The sequence below is a fragment of the Pinus tabuliformis genome, chromosome 9 (assembly GCF_031772625.1).
Source record: "Pinus tabuliformis cultivar Carrire ecotype Pingquan chromosome 9, CPIR1, whole genome shotgun sequence".
Classification (NCBI taxonomy): domain Eukaryota; kingdom Viridiplantae; phylum Streptophyta; class Pinopsida; order Pinales; family Pinaceae; genus Pinus; species Pinus tabuliformis.
The window spans coordinates 840,066,580-840,089,080 of NC_142307.1; positions in this window are offsets into that span (position 1 = coordinate 840,066,580).

Genomic DNA, 22,501 nt, shown 5'->3' on the forward strand with positions numbered 1-22,501 from the left:
ACAACAAGATGTTATCCTAATTTTTCGCCATACATTTGGGAGTCTCAACTCTTACTAAGTCATAAATTTCGGTATATCTGTTTACAACTATTGGATATACTATATGTTTGATCTTAAACCTCTCCTAGATTACTCAAACCCGTTACCACTAGTATTTAAAAAAACAACTATGAGATCAACTCTGTGTCAAACAAGTACGAAATCACAATACCCACTAGAATACTAATTAACCTTGTGTCAAAAAAATACAAAATCTATTAACCATATAAATATGAAACCAACCTAATTATAAATTTCTATAATTAAAAATTATTTATCTTTATAATGGTTATTAGTTATAAACATATATTATCATTAGAAAATATATTATCTCTTTTTATTTGCCTTGTAAAATTAGTGATAAATCAAACACCCAATAATATAAGTACTTAGTAAAAATAATTTAATAAAAATATTTAATATATTGATAATAAAATAATATGTAATTTATTGAAAAATTCGAAATTTCGAAATTTCAAATCACCACTTACGATTTTTATTATAATTATTATTTCACATAAATTATAATTATTATTTCCTAATATTCTAAATTATTATTTCACCTAAATTATAATTATTATTTTACATTATTCTTATTCTTTCACTTGAATAGCTACAGAATGTAAAAATAATTATGTAGAATTGAAATAGTGTTTTATAATATGCTTTGTTCTACTTCTAAGTCGTTTATTAGGTTAGAGATTATTTTTATTGAATAGTGGTTTTGATTATTAGGCTATAGAATTTTATTGAATTTTCGTTTTGATTATTATTATAAAAAGTGTTGTTTTTTTAATAATAGTCTGTTTACTAGATTTTCTTAAACATTGAAATTGGATATTGAAGGATCCTTACATTATTAAATATGAGAGGCCATGGAAGTTTGAGAGCTGTAGTTTCAATTATAATTGTGTGGAAGCTTGTTTAGTAGTTGTAGTTGATTATAATTTTATAAGTTGTTTTTATTTTGTTTTTTTAATATTTTTATTATTGCGTTTAAGTAATATATTATGATAGTATATGAGTGAACATTATATCAATATAATAGCATATGATATAATGACATATGACAATTGGATATTGGAGGATCTTTACATTATTAAATATGAGAGGTTTTGAGAGGCCATGGAAGTTTAAGAGCTGTAGCTTCAATTATAATTGTGTGGAAGTTTGTTTAGTAGTTGTAGTTAATTATAATTTTATAGATTGTTTTTATTTTGTTTTGTTGATATTTTTATTATTGCGTTTAAGCAATATATTATGATAGTATATGAATGAACATTATATCCATATAATGACATATGATATAATGACATATGGCAATTGGATATTGGAGGATCCTTACATTATTAAATATGAGAGGCTTTGAGAGGCCACGGAAGTTTGAGAGTTGTAGTTTTAATTATAATTGTGTGGAAGTTTGTTTAGTAGTTGTAGTTGATTATAATTTTATAGGTTGTTTTTATTTTGTTTTGTTAATATTTTTATTATTGAGTTTAAGTAATATATTATGATAGTATATGAGTGAACATTATATCAATATAATGACATATGAGTGTTGATGAGTGCAAGTATATTTGTGTATTATCGTATGTATATGTTTTTCATTAATGTTATTATTATAAATAATAATTTATAGAATGTTATTTGTGTAATAATAAAAATTATTTAATTAATTAAAAATTATATTATATTATATTTAGATTATTTTGTAATTGGCTTGTTTTAATTAATGAAGGAATGCATGTATTTATTCATTAAAAAAATTATTTAAAGTGAAAATTGTTGAATTTTATATATCTTATTTTAATTATAAAATTTATATTTCATAAATGTTTGTGGTTGTAAGTTGTTATTATTAAGATAAATATTTTGACTAAAAAGGAAAATTAGTGGTAATTTTAATGGAATGAGTATACCTTGATTTTAGGGTTCTAGAATAGGTTTTGAACATAGAGTTGAACTTTGAACCATTGATTGTTTTGAAATGTGTTTAGATAATATATTCATTGTGTAGCAGTTATCAAATTTGTGGGTTTAGTGGCCACATCTTTTTTTTAAAACCTTTTTTATAACTTTGATCTCCATTTTGCACATTTTGTTATAAGTCTTAAAAACCTTTGAAAGGTGAAGTCGTGATAATGTGGAGAGATGCATGAGTGTAGAGGATGCATAACTTTGGACATGTGTAGGTTTGGATGTGACAGAATGAGGATAAATTTATATAGAAGAAGGAGATGAAGGTAAAGAGGTTCACTTTTCCTAGTATTAGGTTCCCTCTTCATTACGATGAAGTTTTACTCTCAACATTATAGTAAAGAATAAGATATTTGCATTATGTTAAGGGATATCAAGGCCTATCTACTGAACAATGTCGCTATGTAGGATGGCAATATATGTTAAATGTGATGTAATACGAAATGCCATATGACATCCACATAGGAAACAATAACCATAAAGAAGCATTGTAATGCCTAAAATCTATTATAAGAGGCCATACATTGGGGGGATTCACTAATAGCTTTAGGGTGTTTACTAAAAATATGGGGAGTAGTGGCAATGACTTCTTGGGTGTCTCTTAGATTTCTAAGGGTGATGAGGTTTTTAGAGGAAAGGTAATAAGAAGGCTCACTGAAAAGAAAGGAGGAGGAAAGAGATGAGATGGAAGAAAAAGGAGTTGGAGACAACTGGAAGGTAATATGGGTCGGTTTGGGATGTCCATTGGCCTTCATGTCAAAAGGTAAGAAGGAGTGCTAAGTCCAAGAGTTCCATAATCCAGTGACCCATTTGCATGAACTGAGGATAACTTTGAAGATGGTAAAAAGAGGCTTGCTCAAGAATTGAGTTTATCCACATCTTTCTAGAGAAACACTATATATGAGTAGTTAGAGAATAGTTCCAAAGATGGTCAGATGAGGTTTCAAACACCAAGCTTATCCACATTTGGAACAAGAACATCCATGAGTTTCAAACGTGCATGAAACAATCTTAGAATGAGAATGTGATTTGAGGACAAATTATATAGATTTGATTTAGAAGAATTGGGCTAGAGAAAGAGTGATGGAGTTAGAGGAAGCAATATAAACAAGTGCATAGAAGATTAAAACCTTTTAAGGTAGGGCCAACAATTCCTGCCACCTTTATTATTATCTATACTCAAATTTGGTTTTGATTTTCCAAAGCATGATACTATTTTCAGGAGGAATAGATGGTAGCAATAAAGCACTATTCCAAAGGCTAAGAGGAAAAAAGGAATATTACAAACTTGTCCTAAGTAGAACAAAAAATGTCCTTAAGCAATAGCATATTGTCTCCGAGAATGAAGAAGGTGACTATGAACATTCACTTAGAAGAGAGTAGTCCCTTATGTACATTTAAATCCTCTTATTAAGAAAGAGATGAAGAAGTCATTTTAAATTGGTTTTTCCAAATGGATTTTCAAGGTAAAATCTTTGTGTTATCATCGTGTATATCATTTTTTCTTAAAACAATTTTTCTCACTTCAACTAAAGTTTGCAAGTATTACCCATTGGATTTAAACTTGAGCTTGAAAACAATTGGAGAATATCTTGGTGGTGTTGGATTTGTATTTCACTCTGAAAACACAAGTGAGCTCAACACCAAAAATTCACTAAATTTGTAGGTTTAATGAACACAACCCTTTCTTAAACATTTTTAATTAGTTTGGTCAAAGACATATTCATGTCTTGATGGAATTATTAGTTCAAAACCTTTGAATGGTCGAATATTGAGAATGTGAAATGATGGGCTAGTGTATAGTGGAGGTGTTATCTCTGTACTCATAAAAGTAAAGAGACTAGAACTTCAAATGGCATGTGTAGTGGGTGAATGAGGTTATGGCCCAAATAGGAAAATAAGCATAACAAATATCTAATTCAATAATTCCATGCCTAAATCTAAATAAGTCAACATATAAATATAAATAATATAATGATAAACAATGAAGTTATGGTTAGGGGATTAAATTCCCCTCCCCTTCAAATAGGTGTTTTCGCCAATGTTAATCATGCATTGATAATTTTATATGAAGAAATCATCTTTCAAATTCACATTTTTTTTTGGGAATTTCTTCCACTTGATGAGGTCCTTAGTAATTCCTTAGATCCTTATTTGCTTGATCTATGTTCCAATCACTATTTAAGTTTTGATATGATTTTCCTTTCTTTATCAAGTTTTGGTAAAATAGTTTGAACTTGGGTCTTATCATTAATTTCCTATTTTAACAAGAAACACAGAATAATAGATGTACATATGGAGAAAAATTTCGATTTGTAACCCATATTTCGCATTAACTGCAACTCTAGATAGGGACCATACCACTCATTCTTTGCAACTCTAGATAGGGACTATATTAATTGAGTGCTAATTTTTTATACTGTTGGTGGTTGAGGGACAACTGGTTGTAATGGTTGCAACCTCGAAAATACTCGATCTCCCACTTCCATTAGAGTAAATTTCAGCCTAAAAGTGGCCTCCTAAGGAAAAATAATAAAATAATAAAATAAGAGTTATGAATGTTAGAGGAAAAATAAGAAGGCTAATTTTTTTAATTGTATTTTTGGCTTATATCATTATAAATTTACTCAAATGTCAAGTGTAGAAACTCGTTGGATGCGGAACTAAATTCCACATCCAACAAGTACTCATTATGCATACTTTTGAGAAGACCCATATTGATAAAAAATGAAGATACATTAAACAATGTGTTCAATTTTTATTTTTTAAATGTATGTTCAATTTTTATCAATGTGGGTCTTCTCAAAAGTATGTATAATGGGAACTCGTTGGATGTGGAATTTAATTATGCATCCAGCAAGTGTGTACACTTGAAATTTGAGTAAACCTATAAGGAGATAAACCAAAAATACAATTAAAAAAATAATTTTTTCTTCTTTTCCCTCCAAAATATTTGCATGTACCTCTTTTTAAATTTAAAGGATTTTGATTGGTTTTCATAGTATGACATGGAAATTACATGAAAATTTCATGGACACTTTTACGCCGAAATTTCCTCTAATGAAACTTCCTTTCACTATGATGTTGATGTCCCTGTTGTTCCATCATCTATTATGCTATAGCCAAATTGTCCTTTAATAGTTGGAGAACCTCTTATTGGTGTTAGATGTGATCCTTCACTACTTTCACCTTAAGTTTCCCTCTCACTCGAAATGTGATAAATAAAGGATGACACCCATAGAGTGTCATAAGTAGGGACATCATAGATGGAACATGGAAGGAAGTGTTGCACTTCCATTCTTCCAAAGGAACCACTTGATCTGTTATGACTATTTTTTTAATCTAAAACAATAGAGATAACCTTCTAGACATTTAACACAATATCAACTTACCCATAAAATTAGGGATGGCAAGAGGAGTTGTAAATTGAGTATCCAAATAATAAAACAAATTAGTGTAATACTTACCAATGAAAATGAGATCTTCATCACTTACAACAATCATGTGGTTTCCATGTAGCTCATGAGTTGTTTAACACACCCAACCCCCTAAGTCACCTTAAGGAGGTTGGAGTTATAATTTTTCACTTTTCTTATTCGCTTCAAACCCCATAACTAATGTCAACATTGCGTTTTTTTTGTCAAGACATTTTCAACAATGTGAGTGTCACCTTAATATGAGCTCTGGGCATAAAGTTATAGCCCTTAGAAGGTTTTGTTCTAATGCCACATCAATACATCTATATTTTGATATATGGCATACTTTGTGGCACCTTCAGTCCATGTGTCATAATGGGGCTTGTGTCTCATTGGAACCAAGGTGACTTAGCCTTTCAATGTCATTTCTTAGTTTGGTTATAAAATTAATTTTATATTTTCCACGTGCCCATGATTATAATTACTTAACCCATTATATTATTAATACAATAAATCATATATTAAATTAAATTATCATCCTTGCTACCATTAATATCTCAATAAATATCATTTTATTAACATTAATTATAACATTTTTTCCCATAATCTATTTGTAAGGTTGCAGCCAAGCCAAATACCAAATTGGTGTATGAGATTCCCTTGTTTGTAGGATAAGGAACCTACCCCTATTAAAGTCTACATAGGTGTATATAGTCTATCCCCATATGTACTTGAACTTGTGTCCTTTTATGAGGAAACATGTGCTTAACCATTAATTCCACTCAAGCTGTAAAATAAATATATTAATAAAACACTCTGCGAAATTTTAGACTTACTTATTCTCAACGTCGACCATTTTCTTTCACATTCTACATGATGTCACATGCATATTAAAATATATTTAAATCTACATTAAGGAAAATATTTGGATTCTCTTTTTCAACCATGGGAATTTATGTAACTCTTGTCTATTTATACGTTTTACACCTAGGTTATGAGAGAACTCCACCATATTTAAAATCTCCATTATGACAGTATTCAAATTCTAGTTTGAAACCATGGGAATTGATGTAATTTTTCTCCATTTATAATTTTTACACCTTCATATATATATATATATATATATATATATATATATATATATATGAAGCTTCTAAGTTAGGAGAGGACACCACCCTTCCATATTTTCATTCTTATAGTGCCATTATTTCCAATTTGATCCTTTGTTATAATATATAAATATTTACAACAATTAACCAAGATATAACATTAAATTTACGTCTAGACATGAAAATTTCTCCTATTATGAAGGGGTTTATTAGCCCTCCAAATATTTAGGAAGGAAAAGGAAGATTTCCCCTATTTTAAGGAGTTATGGGATTTGCCAAAAATTGAGGGAAGAAATCCAAACTTGTCCCCTCCTCTTAATTCCATTTGCATTTTCAAAATTAATTTACAAAAAAATCCTTTTTAATATTCAAACACCGTTAATTGAAGGCCATTCCCAAGCCTAGGATTCTTGGAACAAATTTCCTATTTCATGTAGATAATCTTGAGATATTCATATATCTCATTTTCATTATGCCCGATTGGGAGTTAGATTTAACACATTTTCCCATTTATTATTGACACCCTATTAATTTATCCATAGGCCCATCCAATCCTATTCCTTGGAAATTTTACATTTACGCAAGAAAATACAAAAGGAAAGGAAAGTGTCATTTTTCTTCTTAAATGTATAACCACTTAAGATTTACTTTACAGGTCTTCCTTTCATTATCAAATTCCTCTTATCAAATAGAAGAAAAGATCAAATGGAGTTTCTTGTTGCAAGAAAAAGCATGCCATTTACACAATTTTACTTTTGTTGATTCATAAATTGCCATGTATATTCCAACGAAAAGTTTGTCACAATAGATCTACTAAAATATATTAGAAAATTCAAAATATACATTACGAGGGTTCATTTCTCCTTAAATTCATGAATATGTTAATTATTGTTTATTACATATGCATACAAATTATAATTATGTATAAATAAGAGAAAAAAAACCCAAAAACCACAATTGACACACTATATATCCTACGAAACCCATTCAGAAGAAAACCTAGGTGGAAGATAAGGTCGCTCTGCTCTCTTTCTCTGAATAAAAAATGGATGCAAGTACAAAGAAGTAATTCCTGTGGCCGTGGATTACTACAGTGCACATATACACTCTATGTGCTCTCTCCTTATTTGTCTTGCCTACTTTGATTTTCTATGGTACAAAATGCACTTGAAAGGAATGGAACCCCTTTTCCTTCTAGGCACATGGTTATAACACAACGCAATATCCTACCAGTGGTTAGCTTTGACTCCAACTTTTAATTAGAGTTATAATATGAACTCTTTTAGAGTCTTCTTCATCATCATCATGTGGCTAGCCCCTTTTCTATGAATAATGGGGCTAATGTGGCATCCTCTTGTATTATGGTGGTCGAAATCGAAAGGTCAGCTTTTGAGTAGCATAACTTTTTTGTACAGGCTCCGATTGAGGCTATTATTGCACTATTAAAAATGTTTTTATGTGTAGACCAGGAAAAAAAAGTTCCATGCCAAAGAAGAATATTTTTACCCCTAAAAAATGCCATTTTATGCCTCAAATTATCCCAAAAGGTTTGAGTCCCCAATTTGCCAAATTGGGCCCCATTCGTAAAAATAGTCTTGTGAGTTGATTCTTCCACTTTTTCCACTCAGAAAGCATCGAGATGGATGGAAAACAATATAAGTACCAAATTTGGATCATTTGCATAGTTATAAAACTAATGGTCTCATATTAAGAGTATTCCATTTACATTTAGGGATTTAATTACACAAGTTTCCCTTCTATATAAAATCCTCTTAGAGTTGTAGGGCTAAGATCAAATAGATTTCTAATGGGTATCCAAATAAGCATGCAAACTTCATAATTATGCATTCATGGGTATATCAACAATCAATTTCAAATTGAAATCATAAGGGCCCATGTACTCTACGTTTAGAAGAATTTGAGCGAGGCCTATCACTTAGTTGCATTTACATACACAATTCCATTTTAGCCAAATTATAGGTATATTTTGTGAGAGATCAACACCCTCATGGATTTATTTTCTTTTGAAAATAAATTGTTTCATACATTTTCATATTTATGAAAACTAAAGGGACTCTTAGGCTTCCCCCAATTGATCTTGGGCTATGCTTCACAGTAGCCCAAATATTGGGACAACCACCATGACTATCTTTAAGCCTAAACAAAATAATACCTCCAAGTCTTTTTGTTCCATATCAGGATCAAATTTTAGTTATTCAAACACAACTATCTCAATGAGGATGTTAATGATAAATATTAGTTTAGGGGCTCTCAAAACCAAATTCATGTCTCTGTAATAGATTTCATAATTCATGAGTTCTTTAGTGAACTTTTTAATTAATCATTTTAGATGTTGTATGAAGATTCTTGTAGGTCTAATTTATGAAACTATATTAGAACATATATTTAAGTATCAACCTAGATTTTTTTTTTTCTCTGTAAGACTAGGCTAATTATATTACAAAAAATCAAAAGTTACAGCAAAATTACACCAGGGCCATGGCCCTGCATCTCCAGAGAGATTTTTTCCCCATGATAGACCTTTCAGAGTAGCATCATTACAAAATTGGGACATCTGAATCGACATAGCCAGCGTTTGAATCGACACAATAAACATGTAAACCGCCACAATGGACATGTGAACCGACACGATGGACAGACAAACCGACACGATGGACACATAGACTGACACGGTGGACATATAATCCGACATGGATGACACATAGACAGACCGACAGAGAGAGCAGTAAATCGAAAAAGAGCATGAAAGACAAACAGAGAGTTGCTTTCCTGGCAGCGGAAGACAGAGTGACGGAAGTGCTAGTCCTCATCGGTTGTATGGGGCTCATCCTTCGCCGGTCCTTTGAGCTTCTGTGAGACCTCCATATCCGAGCGCAGCGACCTCTGAACCGGCTCACTGGGGCCAGCTTCCTCAGCTTGAGTGGCTTGGGGAGAGTCTGCTTTGGTTGGCCTCCGCATATCGACCGTGGGAACCTGCATATCAGCCACTGGCACACCCAGGTTGTCCATAGGCCCTCTGAGAGTGCTACAGTGTTCCACCATGACGGAGACGATAAGAGTGTTGTTCTCCAGAGTGCAGGGGATCCGGTAGCGAACAGCCAGATGCTCCAAATGACCACAATCCAGAATTTCTCCCCACCCACGCACAGTGCCGTGTCCGACAAGTCTGTTCGAGCCTCTGTTATGCTCAGAAGTAATTTCCACCGAGGAGGAAGGCGAATTGACTGGTCGCTGAGTAGCAAAGCGGCCCCTGGAACCTCCCCGGCGACTGCTCATCCTGAGCCTCTCCCTTTGCATTGTCAAATTACCCTTCGGACAAGAATTCCTCTGAGTAATTGTGAACTGAGCCAGAGAATGTTCTGCCTCTGCCAACGTCTGCTCGGATTTCTTGCAGGAATGAATCCAGGCGACCTGGGGAGCAAAGATATTGAGCGCCATTTGCCTCGATCGCAGCTGCACAATGAATGCCCTCTTAACCAGCAATAAAACCAAATTAACTGAGCCTCCCATCGCATTTAATTCCTTTGCGTTCTGGTATGTCGTGGCTCGTCCGGGCTTACACCTGCCCATGTGACGAGCCACACCCGACACCTGCTCATCACGCCACTTCATCACCCGCATCCGGGAGTATTAACCTAGATTATTAAACTTAGAAACATGCCAAAATATATGGATCTTAGATCTAATTAACTTAAGAAGGCATTGTTTATAATTTGAAAAGTTGAATGCATGTTGGTATCTTAAAGATAATGAAACAACTATTCTACAAAGAAAGTAAAGAAAACATTCATATGTACTCTATGAAAGCATATAAATGATTGGTTAATGAGATTAGTCTATTTTAGAAGACGGAGAAGAGACTCTTCTCTAAGAGTCCAGCTCATCCTTCCACATTCCTTCTATAATAACATTTCCAAACATCTAAGAAAGCATGATGAAATGTAACTATGAAAGCATATAAATTTAGTCTAGGAAAGCATATAAGAAAGTGAATCTTGATTCCATCCAGTCCTAGTTCATGGAGAAGAGGCTCTTTTCTAAGAGTCTTGGTTGTCCTTCCACATCCAAACTAATTACTGGAAGGAGACCAATCTTCACGCAACAAAACATGGCCATAACATGAATTCATACTAAAATTATCTACAAGTATTTACAACAAAGAAATAAGATGAACATCTAGAATTAAAACTAGTATATTCACAACTATGAACATTACTCTACAATAAAGTGTACTTAGCTTTGAATGGGGCCCTCCACCTTTTCCTGGTACACCCTTAAAATAATCATCTACAACACTCCGTTCAATTCATATAGTATGCACAAGAAATTGATAAAGTAATTTTCAGTCTTAAATTATCTTCAAAAATTAACAATCTCCAAAATCTTCAGGGTCCTTTCTAACCATGAAAGCCTTGTTTAGATAGGCCAAATCAAAACAAGAAAAGATAAAAATGCTGTAACAACTAATAATTATCTTAATCCACCTCACAAGGTTGAATTCATTAGTTAGTTACACAAAATATGGGTGAATCCTATAAAATCATAAAACTGCCCATTTTTTAGGGGATTTTCTGAGCGACTGGTCAAGTTTGACTAGCATTGACTGACACTAATCTAGCTGATTTGATTCGATCCAATAGGTGTTTTTCCATCTGTGGTTCCCATAGTTTCTAGATATGTCTTTGGTTTGAGCCCAAGTGTCCTACAAACATGACTTTAAATGAGTCATTACGAGCTTTTCTGATTCTGCCTAAAATTAACTTTAATGCTCAATTTTTACTCAAACACTTAAAAATCAAAAGACATAGTTTAGCTACCTTGGTATGCATTAGAAGGTATAAAACATGATGAAAATGATAGAAAATGGATGATAATGTTGGAAAAAATGATGTAATAGGTGTGGTAAAAAGAGTCAAAATCGAGAGCTAACACTCCCCCTTGCTGATCTTGAAGCATGTCCTCATGCTTTTCTGATCTTTCTGGACCTCATTCTTCCCTTACTGACTGATGTAGTGGCCTTTTCTTGTGCTGCTTGAAGAAGTATACCAATCCTCTCCATTTCCTCCTCTGTCAATTCAATTGGAGCTGCCCTTTATTTTCCTACTCAAAGGATCTTGAATTTGAGCACATCCAAGGATTAACTGAACTCTTTGCCATGTGAATCATGTCCATTACCATACTTTTGAAGGTGTGTCTCAAAGCCTTCTTCGATGTTGAAAGATGGTATTTTTATCCTTTATTTGAACAATATTAGTGTCCTTATGCAACCCATACTTTTGTATCAACCAAACTATAATTTCCATCTCTCAATGCCTAGTAACCAAAACCATTATTCTTGCCCAATTTATGATATTGATAGGACATGAATCTTCTTTCCCAAAATCTTTCCAAAGCAATGGTCATTCTATTCTAGCAATGCCGGTGAAGTTGAAATTAATCTAGCATCCTCTTCTAAAAAGTGCTCATCCTTTTAAATATATAATTCCATCATAATACTTTTAAATTAACTTCTCTATTCATCTAAGCTAAAAAATCACGTGATTGTAATAGATCCTCAATTTAAACAATTGGAATAATAAGCATGAAAAAAACCTAATAACTAATTAACCTTAATTTGATATGGAAATCATTACATTAAATCTAATCAAAATACTTCTTATAATAAAACAATTCTCAGGTTTAATTAAATCTCTTATAACTATTCATAGATGCTATTTTTTTGTATTAATCTAATATAAAGAATACTTAAAGAAAATTTTACATTCTAATTATATTTTATTAATTATAATCTTATAAGTAATCTATGAATTTAAATCAAAAGAGGGTAATAAAGCTTTCATAATTCAAATAAGGAAAATAAATCATAACTAATTAACACTAGAATTTATATAAAAATAGATTATAGTGAATTAATTAATTAAATCCCTAATGTTTTAAATTTCCAATTTATCAATATATTACTAAACTATTTAGATTATGGCCAATTAAATCTCTAACATTAATCCTCTTCATAGTCCATATATATACTCTCAAGATTAGCTCTTGGATATATCATTAATATCTTCTTAATCTATTGATGTATCCCTTGAGGATTGACTCACTTGGAAGTCTGAAATGTTAGGTTCATAAAACTCTATAACAGGTTATTCCTCCACTATCTAAATTCTCCTCACTTGTATGGGTTCATTATTTAAAAACATTGTACAACTAGTAACAAAATTTATTAACCATTTTCTCATAAACTACAAACTGGGTTTCTTAAATTTTGCAAAAATATTTCTACCACTTGATTGCTCCTCTTCACCAAAATTTGGAAATAACCTCATCACTAATTTTGAGAAAAAGACAAATTGGTTTTAGGTGACATTTATTGATTTCTTCAAAAATACAAATTGGTTTAACTTGAAATTTACTGTATCCATTGATTTGACAATGATGCATCCCCCTGCTAAATTTCATGATAATCCGATGCACAAAATTTAAGAAAAATGGGAAATGGTTGTAGGTGATGATGGTTGAGTTCTGGAAAAATGATAGTTCTTTTGGCTTGAAATTTTCTGGGTTTATTCATATTATATCAATGCATCTTCCCTCAAAATTTTGCATCAAATAGATATACGGTTTAAAAGTAGTGAGCAATTTTTAAAATGCAACTATTTGCTTACTTGCTCCCAAAATTTTGATCATAAGAGTTCTTTGGAGTGTCTAAAAGAAAACTCTGTCCATCATACAAATTTCAAATTTCTCAGGATTAAAGAGAAGTTTGTAGGAATTTCTTCAAACAATTCAAAAAAAATAATGAATTGAATCCATAGAAACTAAATATATAAAAAATGATCACTGCCCCTTATATCCACTGGTAGAAAATATATAGACCTTTTTTTTTAACTTCTTCCTTCCCTGTATCCTAAAATCATTTCTTAAAAATCCTTCTTTGTATAAATTTCAGGAATATTCGAGAATGCTTTGAGTTTGAAGAAAATGTGCCATGTACATACCAATCTGCTTGATGCTGGAAATGATTTAATGTTGTTACTGTCGCAAACATTGTTGTTACACCCCTGTTATCAGTCAACGAAACCACCTGCTAAACACTATGTTTTCTTTATTCTCATGCTATCATGCCAATGAAAACCGATTTCAAAAAAAAATAAAAATAAAAATCCATGTGCTGCCTTGAATTTTACAACTACTTGACTTCCATGAGTTTCTTAATACCACTCAACTATTGTGCTAGGTGTTTCCTCTCATTTACTTGTCAAACTAAAAAATCGGGTTCTTACTTGTGGGTTGCTCGCTAATTGATTTTCCAAATCCACGAGATTTGCACAATAAAACCCTTTGTTGACATATTACAAACACAAATTTTCGCATTAAGAATCCTTGTAACAAATCTAAGATTAAGTCTTCAGTTACGAAATGTAGGTCTAATTTATGAAACTAAATTAGAACGTATATTTAATTATCAACCGGATTAGTAAACTTAGAAACATGCCAAAATATATGGATCTTAGATTTAATTAACTTAGGAAGCCATTATTTAGGATTTGAAAAGTTGAATGCATGTTGATATCTTAAAGATAACAAAACAACTATTCTAAAAAGAAAGTAAAGAAAACATTCAAATCTACTCTATGAAAGCATATAAATGATTGGTCAATGAGATTAGTCTATTTTAGAAGACTAAGAAGAGGCTCTTCTCTAAGAGTCCTGGTTGTCCTTCCACATTCCTTCTATGATAACATTGCCAAAAATCTAAGAAAGGATGATGAAATGTAACTATGAAAGCATATAAATTTAGTCTAGGAAATCATATAAGAAAGTGAATCTTGATTTTGTCCAGTCCTAGTTCATGGAGAAGAGGCTCTTTTCTAAGAGTCCTAGTTGTCCTTCCATATCCAAACTACTAAAAGGAGATCAATCTTCACGCAACAAAATATATACATAACATGAATTCGTACTGAAATTATCTACAAGTATTTATAACAAAGAAATAAGATGAACATCCAGAATTAAAACTAGTATATTCACAACTATGAACATTACTCTACAACAAAGTGTACTTAGCTTGGAATGGGGGCCCTCCACCTTTGCCTGGTACACCCTTAAAACAATCAACTACAACATTCCATTCAAATCATACAATATGCACAAAAAATTGATAGAGCAGGTTTCAATCTTCAATTATCTTCAAAAAGTAACAATCTCCAAAATCTTCAAGGTCCTTTCTAACTATGAAAGCCTCGTTTAAATAGGCCAAATCATAACAAGAAAAGCTAAAAGGGCTGTAACAACTAATAATTATCTTAATCCACCTCACAAGGCCGAATTCATCAGTTAGTTATACAAAATATGGGTGAATCCCATAAAATCATAAAACTTCCCATTTTTCAAGGGATTTTTTTGCGCGACTGGTCAAGTTTGACCAGCGTTGACTGGCACTAATCTAGCTGATTTGATCTGATACAATATGTGTTCTTCCATCTACGGTTCCCATAGTTTCTAGATATCTTTTTGGTTTGAGCCCAAGTGTCCTGCAAACATGACTTTAAATGAGCCATTACGAGCTTTTTTTATTCTGCCTAAAATTAACTTTAATGCTCAATTTTTACTCAAACACTTAAAAATCAAAAGACATAGTTTAGTTACCTTGGTATGCATTAGAAGGTATAAAACATGATGAAAATGATAGAAAATGTATGATAAGGATGGAAAAAGTGATGTAATAGGTGTGGTAAAAAGAGTCAAAATCGAGAGCCAACAATTCCCCTCATTGAGTCTTCACTATAAAACTATGATTTAAATCCACATCAGATTTACTAATTTTTTTAGACAACCTAGAATTGAATATCATACTAGGGAATCCTTTCTCGCATTTCTAGTGAAAACTTAACCTTCTATTTGAGGCCCTAAGGGAGATGAATCTCTTTGCAAACCAACCATCAATAATCTTGTTACAATCATAACATCAATGATAACTAGGATTAGAAATTTCTATGAGTCCTATGCTCACTATATCCATTATATTTGAGCATACATCCATATCTAATCATCATAAGATTATAATCAAAGTTTTTAGTAGGAAAACCTTGAGAATTGCATGACCACAAATGTCATTTCCATTATATGTAAATAAATTTACATTACAAAATGTTCCTTCAAAAGCACTTATTTGATTTACTTCAGAAGTTTCTTGGAACTATTGAAGGATGAGCCATTTTACACCTAACCATATACTGAAATGTTTATACTAATCTTGTGAAGGATACCCCCTCGGTAGACCATGAAACCATCAAGTGAACTCTCTCTCTCTGTTGTGAGTTAATAAAAGGTGGAAAAAAAACGAAGGCCACTCTCCTATACCAATAGGAAATTAGCAAGTTCGCTTTAAAACCTTTGAGTCGAGAACTTGCACATGAATATGGGTGGTTTCTTAGATGGCTCTCATAACACAAGGAATTCCTTTGGCTACCCTAGTATTCCCTCAATGGCCTCCCCTTTCAATGCGTTATTTCTCTACCCAACAAGCACACAAAAATGCAACTCTTCCTTATATCTCATATTTTGGGCACTTGTGCTCAATTTTCTCAACTAGAAAATGGATCAGAGGATCCTTGTTCATTTTACCATCAACCAACAACATTTTTGGCACAATTTATCATCCATACTTTGTCCTCATACCCATCTATGAGCATCCCCTTTCTCATTGGACATGAGAACACTTCCTTCTATGCCCTCTGGCATGTAATTTCGTAGGTCATATCCACAAATTCGTGGGTCAAATTAGAAGTCTTTAGATGGTTAATTTTTCCATACCTTGGTGAGACAGGTGGGTACATGTACCATATACTTTCATAATTGTGGGGAGTTGGTAGTTCAACTACCAATTTCCTTAACATTTGGTTTCTTGGAAATTGGGTCTTTAGATTTTCAACTTAGCAAAAAAAATTGGCAAGGATTATTTCAACAGGAACAATTTCTACCATTCTCCTTGCCATCTCCCACTCATGGATCATGGTCAATATAGTTTCTCACCCCTTTCATCATTTGTTTGGCACCTTCCTAAAAATTAAAATACAATGCATGGTATTTCAAGTTTAAACCATTTCACATATACACACCCACACATGAAACATTAATATAATTTAATTACAATATCATTGGGGGTTGAAATGGGGTTGTAACAAGTTATTTCCATGAATTTGTGACTACCATAATATATTAAAAAGGATGACATTGTGAATAAAAATGGGCTTACTTTGTGAGTTGATTCAATGCCATCATGATGCATTATTCCGTTCATATTTGGGTAGACCTATGATAAAATTCACGGAGTCATCATATTGATGTTAACTTGGTATACCTAATAGTTATAGAATACTTGAGTTCTTGGGCATCTCTCATTTGTTCTATTGGAGAACATAACAATCCACTATAAATATTTAAACATTAGCTTTCTAACTTTCATAAAAACATTCCTTCTTGAATCCATGAGAAGTTTTTAGAAATTCATAGTTTCCACTAATAGAAGAAGTGTGTAGTTAAAAAGGTACCTTCTATCTGAGTTAGGATTTCTTATGTAAATACTAGTGATCCTTATACTAGAGAGAATTATTATTTCACATAAATTTGATGCACTACGACCATGTTGTAGTTTCCAAGAAAATTTCCATGTGTTATGGAATTGTTTCCCTAATATCTTTGCTTCTATCCAATCATCTTATAGAACGGTAACACAAAGTAAGGCCATAGTGTCCTCTTCTTCCCTTGAAATTTCCTCCACCACCACATTATCTTTCATATTTTTCTAGATAATTTCAATGTTATTATGTAGTGTCTTTGTGACCCATTTTTGTTGCTATGCTTATGCTAGATGTTGTTCTAAGAATTAGTTTAGACTTTCCAATTTATTTATCTTGACATATCTCCCTATTAAATAATGAGACCATTTCTCAACTACACATAGTATGGCCAACATTCATTTTGTCATAAATGGATTTAATTTCTTCCCTTTAAGGTAAAATATTTCAAAGGAAATGGGCCTTCCTTCTTGCCTTAAAAATACACCAATGCCATGCCCCAAGGCATCATACTTCACAATATGGGGTTTGGTGAAGTTAAATGTGGCTAATATAGGAGTGCTACACATGATTATATTAAGTTTCTCAAAGTTTTGGGTTTCTTCATGAGGTTAAATAAACCATTGTTATTAAGCAATATTGTTATAGGACTTTTTATTTGACCATATTTCTTCAAGAATTTATGCCAAATCTTGTAAATCTTAAGGATTATGTAAGATATTTTAGAGGTTTGGATTCTGGTCATTCCATTATAGATTTAGTTTTTGTTAGGATCCACATTAATGCCCTCATGAGATGCAATATTCCCACATATTCCACTTCCAAAACCCTAGACACACTTGGAAGGTTTCACATATAGTTGTTTCTCCTCCAATAGTTCTAATTCATTGTCAATATTTTGTACATTATCTTCTCAAGATTTATTTTAAAATAGTATATCATAAAAAAATAGAAATCATTCTTTTAAGGAAGTCTTTAAAATAGAATTTATTAAGCTTTGAAATGTATTGGTGCATTATAACCCTAAAAGGAATCTCTAGAAATAAAAAATGATCTTCATGTGTTCTTAATTTTATTTTGGGGGTGTCTACTTCTTTCATTATAAAATGATGATATCCTCAATAGAGATCTAGCTCAGTAAATAAGGTTTCTCTTTACAAATGATGATCCAGTTGAGTTCTCGCATGCACGACCTCATTTTCAAAAATTGAATTCAATACTTAAAATACATAGTTCACTATGCATTAACACAACATTAAGACTAGTCTTATCTTAGTTTAATTGATGGTGCCACACCTTGAATTATGACCCTTTTGAATCTACAAATAAATATGAACTTTCCTTTAGTATTTTGATTTAAAAGTTTTAAGTTGGATCCAAGGTTTTTTTATTTGAATAGTTTATGTGTTGAAGTAATGATCATACTCCTCTTGTTACACTCAAAATTTCCAACAAAACTTAAGAATGCTATGGCCTAAGAAAGGCCATATTTCTTTTGTCTTTGCTAACTAGGTATTTGAATTTGAAATGCTTCTGTTCAATCAACATTTTATTTTTCTTTTTTTTTATAAATTTAAATGAGATAGGTGGTTGTTTCATTATTTTATCTAGTGATGACATATATGTGAATCTAGGCTTGCCCTAGTTCAAGCATAGTGATATATTTACATTAGCCATTCTTTCTTTACATTTTCTCTAAACATTGATTATTAAGAAAGATGAGTTCAAACTATAATTACTACCTAACTTAAAATCCCTACTATGATGGAATTCACATTAAGTTAGGATCAACACCACCATCCTTAAAACTAATTTCCAGTTTCAATTTCTAGAAGTTATCTATTCATGCATTTAATGTGAATTTTGAGCTAAACTATCACGCCTTTCTTTTGTGTTGCACTAAGCTATATGGATGTCCATAGGGATACTAAAGGGTATGATGAGAAAGGGAAGGTGAATAGAAGGGATCGATTGTAGGAAAACAAAAGAATCAAATGAAGTTTTTAAAGGAGTCAACACCACTAAGAGAACATAATGGCACAACTACAAAGTCATTAGCTATGAGGGGAAATGAGTCTGTTAGAGGCAAGTATCCAATCATGGAAGGTCAGACCACCAGGGATGCTAAAATTTTCATTTATGTAGACACATCATACATTATTGTGTTTGATAGAGCCCACAAATACAATGACCTATTTTGTCTATTAAAAAATGGGGAATGGCTTAAGGATGACAAGAACGTGGGTGAAATGGATGAAGAAAATCTCTTTGTAGCACAATGTTTAAAACAATCCTTTGTACCATGTAGCAAACACATCTACAATGATACCTTATGGAGAAGTAATTAGGTATGTGATTCAACACAGAGAGGTAAGTACAAGGATAATTATAAATGATTCGTGAAGGATTATTGGATCATTCACATTAGTTGATTTTGAAGTCTATTATAAATTGTCAAAGCCTTAATTCATTTTACCCATGGATGGTTGAAAATTTTGATGCATGAGCATATTTTCTATGACATATTGGTTTTATTTAACTAGAACTGGGAGATTTATATTAGTAAAATTTTTGTAGCAAAGGTATACAACTAAGAAATACAAAAAACAATTTCTTGATAGTAAAGAAATTTAAAAGGCCAAATATATTTGTTCTATAGTGGCCATCTACAGGAAACTTCCAATTTTTCCAAATTCCTAGAAAAACTACATTCCAAACTTTCTTGCATGAGGAAAGCCACAAAAATTTCTTGCATAATAAGAGACAAAAAAACATGTTTACACTAGATTTCATGCTCAACTTCTTATCACCATGGATTGAGATGAGGATGGGGATCTTTTATATGTTTATCTATATTCTTAATTAACATATGTCTTCTCCTATTTATATAATATACACTTTAAAAATATTATTGGTTGTAGGTTGTTATTATTAAAGGTGAATATATTTATCAAATGGAAATATATTGGGGTTTAGAGTCAATATAGACCATTTTAATGTTAGTGGTCATAGGTTGTTATTACTAAAGATGAAGCCTTCATAATGTAGAGAGAGGTATGAGTGTAGAGGTGTGGATGAGGATGCATATATTTGGGCATGTGTAGGTTAGGATGCAAATAGAATGAGGAGAAAATTATAAAGAGGAAGGAGGTGAAGGTTGAGAGGTTCACCCTCTACAATTTTCTTAAGTATTAATGCAGAGTATGGGGAAACATAGCCTAGTATTAGGATGGTAAAGAAGAATAACTTTACATTGTTCTAAATAAAATCAAGGCCTACTTTCTAAACAATGTGGCCATGTAGGTTAGCAACATGTGTATAGTTTTATGAACTAGGAAATGCCATGTGACATCCACAGGAAAAAATAACCATGAAGAAGAATTGTAATGCATAAAATAGATTATAAGATGCAATACACTAGGGAGTTTCACCAGTAACTTTCAAGGTGTGTACTAATAAGATGAGGAGGGACTGGTAATGAATTCTTAGGGGTCTCTTGGATTATTAAGGGTGAGAGAACCATTAGAGGAAAGGTAATAAAGAGCTCTATTGAAAATATAGGAGAAGATGAGAGCCGATATGGAGAAAAAGGGTTAGGAGACAATCCAAAGAAAATTGGAAGGTAGTATAGGTTGTTTGGATGGTCCATTAATGTTCATGTCAAAAGGTAAGAAAGAGTATCAAGCTCAAGGGTTCTATAACCTAGAAAACCCATCTGCATAAAGTGAGGATAGCTCTAAATATGTTGAGAAGAAGCCTCAAGAATTGACTTTATCCACACATATATAGAGAAACACTATTCATGAGTAGTTAGAGGATAGTGCTAAATATGATGAGAAGAATACTCAAACATTAAATCTATCCACATTTAGAACAAGAACATACATGAGCTCCAAATGGGCATGTGATGATATTAGAATGAGAGTGTGAGTTGGATAGAAAATATGTTTTTTATTTAGAAGAATTGTGTAAGAGGAGTGATGGAGTTAAAAAAAAATATCAGAAAGGACAGTGAAGAATATGAAAATGTTATTGTCAAAGGTAGGTTATAACTATTCTTTCTATCCTTGTTGTTATCAATACTCATATTTAGTTCTAATTTTCCAAAGCATAATACGATTCTAAAGAGGAAAGATGATAGCAATAGAGCATTGTTCCAAAGACCAAAAGGACAAAAGGAAACTTACAATATTGTCATAGGTGGAACACAAAATATCCTTAAGAAATAACATATTGTCTACAAGAATGAAGAAGGTGAGTAAGAAAATCACTTAGAGCATGGTCCCATACATACACTTAAATATTCTTATTGAGAAAGAGGTGAAGAAACCTGTTGGCTACTTGGGGCCTAACCTAGGTTCAACAATGAGTTTAGCCAAGCAAATCTTGGTACTACTGGCCCTTTCGACAATAGTCCGTGGTGCACGGATTGAGGTCTCACCCGAGGTAGTATGGGATGGTGTTGGAACCAGGTTTTCACAACCGAGGGATGTCTGGATGACGTCTGGGAAGTTCACAAACCGATCCTACGTGCTTGCACTATTACATGCAGCTGTTTGTCCTTCGCGACTTATGCAACTGCTTCTGCGTAGCTCTGTAAAGGCATGAGGAGATGCTGTCTAGATTCTTTATCCTTACTGTGCCTTTATTATAGATCTTAACTTAATCATGTGGGCCCAATATTATTATTAATAATTCAACATTTATAACCAGTGCACACAATCATAAACTGTAAAGAGATGCATAACTATCATAGAAACAATAAACACATAGTATTCTCGAATCAAATTATCCTTTACTAATCTTCTGCTCAAGTACAATCCCAACTCTGCCCTATGCACTCAGCTGTAGGGGTCCGCACACATAGCTGCAGACTCTATCAAGCCTCTGCGCACTCAGCTACAGAGCCTCTTACTACTACTACGATCCAAGACTCAGAGTTACAGACTCAGAGTGAGTTCCTTACTTAAAAACCATAATAGTTCTCAAAGCTAAGACTAAGACTCCCCTTTACACTTAGAGCCTCGCTCTATTTGTACAATTCCATGGTCCGCATACCATGGGTAGGCAGACACATTCTACATTAAACTACATTATTTTAGGGCGGACAACCCTAGACTCTCGCGCTCCACGCTTGATTTTTGCGGGGTATTTACATTACATTGACCAAACTCAGGTTTTAAGCCCCAAAAACATGCTATGGGGGATCTGCTACCTAAACGGCCCCCAACACAATCATCGTGATGCATCCTGAGTCACTCGACTGGTGCGATGATCCTAGCACGATTTCCATCCAATTGTGCTAGTATGGTGCAAAGTTCCGGAACTCACCATGCTGCCGTGGTCTGGATCTGCTACA